Source organism: Rhipicephalus microplus, chromosome X, assembly GCF_043290135.1.
Source record: "Rhipicephalus microplus isolate Deutch F79 chromosome X, USDA_Rmic, whole genome shotgun sequence".
Taxonomy (NCBI): domain Eukaryota; kingdom Metazoa; phylum Arthropoda; class Arachnida; order Ixodida; family Ixodidae; genus Rhipicephalus; species Rhipicephalus microplus.
The window spans coordinates 320,935,696-320,940,267 of record NC_134710.1 but is presented as its reverse complement, the minus strand read 5'-3'; the positions used below and the strand labels follow the sequence as shown (position 1 = coordinate 320,940,267).

Sequence of the window (4,572 nt, the reverse complement as noted above, 5' to 3'; positions counted from 1 at the left end):
CCCCTGATTCGCAACGCTGCTCTTTGTACCTAGCGTGGTTAATATCCACGATAACCAGACTTTCTCAGACTTGGAGACCATCACCCGCGTGCTGCATGTGCTTTGAGGAATTTTCGAAAAACCCGCCTCGGTGCTAAATCCGGCGAGCCATCTATCGGCATGCCACAAACGAGACAAATAGGTCCTTCATGACTAGCGCACGTTTCTTGGCGTTCGCTCACCTGCAGTATCCTTGCAACATGGTCTAAATACTTCATTGTTTTTTCATCTGCTTATTTATGCTCTCCAAGTTTTCTGACACACACACACACACACACATACAAACACACACGCACGCACGCCCACACACACACGCACACACACACGCACACACACACACACACAAGCAACAATCTAGACCACACGCGTCCTATAGCGTGATTAGGTAAACGATTCTTCCAGTAGGTTGTGCATGCGTTGACAAGATGTGGGTCTATGTTGGCATGTTTTCTCCAGAATTTAACAGCTGCAAGTGCGCGCTCGTGCTGTTTATGCGTTTTCTTGATTTGTGTTGTGATAATCGAAAGAAATGAACTATTGACAGATATAAACATGCACACACATACACACATCAAGGCAAAAACACAGAGACACGCACACATGCAATCACACGTGTCCACACGCTTACAGGCACACACACACACAACCAGGACTACATGCAGATATTAAGCGGTTCAAAAACAACACCAGATCCAAAGAAATTATCTTGTTGGAAGCAGTGGGCCAATATTTCGCTGGCACCATAAGCAATATCGTTACACGCTCCACGTAGATTGAAAAAAGATTATTCACCAGTGCATATTCTGGTTTCGCGTCAGCCTTACGGTATCATCACGCTCGAGCAGCAAGAGTTCGTCGACGACGAGCTCAGGGCGCCGCTTCAGTGTGAGGCCGTGTCCCTGCATGCGGCCCGCCTGCTTGTATTCGCCGATCTCCGGCTGTCGCACAGCGCAGCGGTAGAGCGCTCTTGGGTCTATCAGGTCGATCCACAAAACAATTGCGCGAAGATGCAAGTTGGCCATCTCCTCTTATCCACAGCGAAGCAATAGAGCGCCCTCAGGTCAGCCGGGTTCAGCTGGAGGACGAAAGTGAATCGCTGCATGGAGGCCACCTCCTCTAATGCGCCGAGCTGCCGCAGCCTCAAAGCGCACTGGTGGAACGCCCTCGACTGAACCTGGCCCAGCCCGAGACCGAAGGCGCGTCGCTGCATGCGGGTCGTCTCCTCGTATTCGCCGAGCTTCCGCAGCTCCACAGCGGAGCGGTAAAGCGCCCAGGAGTCAGCCGGGTTCTGCCAGAGGACGAAGGTGCATCGCTGCAGGCGGGCCGCCTCTTCATATGCACCGAGCTTCCGCAGCCTCAAAGCGCAGCGGTAGAGCGCTCTCGTCTGAACCTGATCCAGCCCGAGACCGAAGGCGCATCGCTGCTTGCGGGCCGCCTCCTCGTATTCGCCGAACTCCCGAAGTCCTGGAGTGCAGTGGTAGAGCACCCTTGAGTCTTCCAGGCCCAGCCGGAAAACGAAGGCGCGAAGCTTCAAGTGGGCCGTCTCCTCGTATGCGCTGAGCTCACGCAGCTCCACAGCGCAGCATTAGAGCGCCATCGGGTCAGCCGGCTTGAGCCGAAGGAAGAAGGCGTTTCGCCGCATATGGGCTGGCTTCTGGTACTCACCGCACTCCCGCAGCCTCAAAGTGAAGCAGTAGACCATCCTCGCGTGAGCCGGGTTCAGCCGAAGCCCAAAGGGACGTCGCTGCAAGTGAGTCGCCTCCTCGTATTCACCGAGCCCCCGCAGCACCACAGCGTAGTGGCACAGCGACCTCAGCTCTATCGGGTCCAGCCGGAAGACGAAGGCGCGTAGCTGCATGTGAGCTACCTCCTCGTATTTGCTTCGGCCCCGCAGCTCCATAGCGCAGTGGTAGAGCACCGTTGGATTAGCAGGACTCAGCTGTAGGGTTCAGGTGCGTCGCTGCATGTGGACCGCGTCCTCGTGTTTCCAGGGCTCTCGCTGCCCCACAGCGCAGCAGTGTAGCACCCTCGCATAAGCCAGGTTCAGACGGAGGATGTACGAGCAGCTCGCCACAGCCTGAATGAATGCGCACGCTTATTCGAACACTCATCATTATCAACATTGACAGCAGAATCCCGACAAAGCGCACTCATATCAAAACCCTTTGCCATGGTTTACCAATCGTATCGCGATCCTGTATTCGTTTCGGCCAAATAATCACCGTAAACGTTTTGTCATTTGCCACATTACTTTTTTGTTTCTCCTTCGCGCGCTTGCCTGTCTTTGGAATGGCGGCGGATTTACCAGCAGTTACCTTTCTTACGCATTACAAACTCATAATCTTATCCTTTTGTTAACACCTATTTGCTCTTAGCAACCATTTTTCCCTGACCTTGTAGAGAAGTCTTTTGAACCTGTTTGCTCCCTGACCATCTTTGCCTTCTTCTTCTCTCTGAGGTTACACTACTCTAGTTTCTTTCCTCCCAAATGAAAGTCGTAAGAGTGACCGCCATTATTCGAATAGTACCATGAACTCGCACGTTTTCCTTTTCATCGCTCGTGGACTATCCCTTTTTAGACGTTGGCTGCATCTAAATTAACATAGCGCTTATTTGCAATACTTGTGGTGAGAGAAAAAAGGCATCGTAATGCAATTCACCAAAACAGCGGTCCGATTAGCGTTAGTAACGAAACAAAAGTTATCAAGTACTTCTCAGAGCCACTATTCATCCAGAAATATGATCTAGTGGTTGGTAACTCAACAGGGTACTGACACAAAGTTTTGCTGCCGAGATACCCTGTGGGGCTTATTCCTGTAAACTTTTATATCATCTGCAGTATTAACAGTGAATTTTGTATGGAAGATATTTTATTTAGGTTTCAAACTTATTTGAGCGCTCAACTGCATCGTGCCATTTTCACCCTCGAAGGGGAGCTTTTGGGAACCTCGAACTTGCCTCACATCACCACATTACAGTCATTAAAACAAGTTATGATGACTTCATAGCCTCCATTTTTCTTTTGCCACGTTTGTTCTTGCAGTTTATACTTCTCAGCGGCTGATCGTGAGTGTGTGGCCGGGGCGCAAGATTTGCGAGTTTTTTCTCTGGCGGCACTGCAGTCCAGTTTCTTATCTGAAAAAATTTCTTATTGCGGACCATGGGCAAGTGCGTTACAGTTATGTGTACTGACGTAGTCGACAGCTGCACGCACTAGGTGGAGATTGTTGCACCCGGTGGCGTCTCGTTTTCAAGCTCTCAGAAACCGAAACTAAAACTGGTCGATATTGAGGGGCCTTTAAATAATTGTTTCTCGTGCAGGGTGGCAAACGATGTGTCGTGTTAGAACTAACATGATCCCAGCAACACATTGCAGCAGAAAAAAACGTGAGGCCAAAGTTTTTGTGTCAGTACCCCTTTGATTTATAAACCTTGGCATGTGCAAAGCAACCATCACACAAAGTAGAGACGCGTAAACTGAACGTCCGTCGGCATTAAGTGTCTCACTGTTTTCATTAAATCCAGCATGCTAACCCTAGAAACAGAAAATGGCAACCGCGCAAGCCTTCTGTTTACGATCACACGAGCGAGTAATGGGAGGCTATGTTGATCAGCATCAGCCCGAAATACACAATCTAGGGTATCCAGCTGCATGAAGAATCCACCATGATTCATGGGCCCGTCTTCACTAACGGTCCAAGACTCAAAATTCCATCTCAAGGCATCCTTGAGGACTGTTTCATGTTGCGATTTCTTCATGACGAAAAGTCTCAAGGAACCCTTAAGATCTAGTTTGGAGTCGAAGAGCGTTTGTGAACACGGGCGGAGGTCTGGTTGGCGCCTGAGAAAAGGATGTTGTTGAGTGGCCTGTGCTCCCGCTCACCACCATCTTTAACCGTAGCAGGGATATTTTAATAGTTTTTTTTTCTTTCCCTAAGCCCCTGAGCTATGGCATCCTACACAGGCTCTCATTGAAATCAGAAGCTCATTCGGAAAGCTCCTTCAGAACGCGCTGCATACAACTGAAAGTGCGTCATTCTCACCTCTTTCATGACTCCACCATCATCGGGGAAATTTCGCAAAGCAGTGCTCTAGACGTCGAAATACCTCAGCTGGTTCGCATACTTCATGCAGCTCTCCTCCAGGCCCGCGAATACCGAAGTTTCGAAAGCCTAATGCGTGCAGAGGTGTTCTTCTTCTGTCTTGAGCATCCGCACGCGCTCGAGGGAACCTATTCTGTTAACGTCACCAACGTGGCCATCTTGATGATGATGACCATGAAAAACGAAAACAATGGCTGAATATATAGAAAGTTTAGAGCCTATAGTACCAGCACATAATATTCATAGTTATATTTTAAATTTAAAACTTGACACTGTTTTAATTTTGCCAATTGCGATATCGGGAGTGTACTCAACTTTCGGTGCAGAATCGGTGACTTGATCCGGCAACGCCTGAGGTAATCCCAGAGGCTACAATGTAGGTAATAGAAAATGGTGTAGCCAGGCATTGCAAACAGGTTACCTCAAAGCT

At 49.3% G+C, this 4,572-nt stretch overlaps 1 long non-coding RNA gene across 1 annotated transcript; it reads right to left on the bottom strand.

Annotated features, from left to right (window-relative positions):
- Window positions 1–807: 807 nt before the first annotated feature.
- On the bottom strand, window positions 808–4,247 carry LOC142777232 (uncharacterized). The gene is made up of 2 exons (XR_012887982.1): window positions 4,083–4,247; window positions 808–2,116 (listed from the first exon to the last, which is right to left on the bottom strand). It is a non-coding gene; the product is annotated as an uncharacterized LOC142777232 (long non-coding RNA).
- Between the last annotated feature and the right edge of the window lie 325 nt (window positions 4,248–4,572).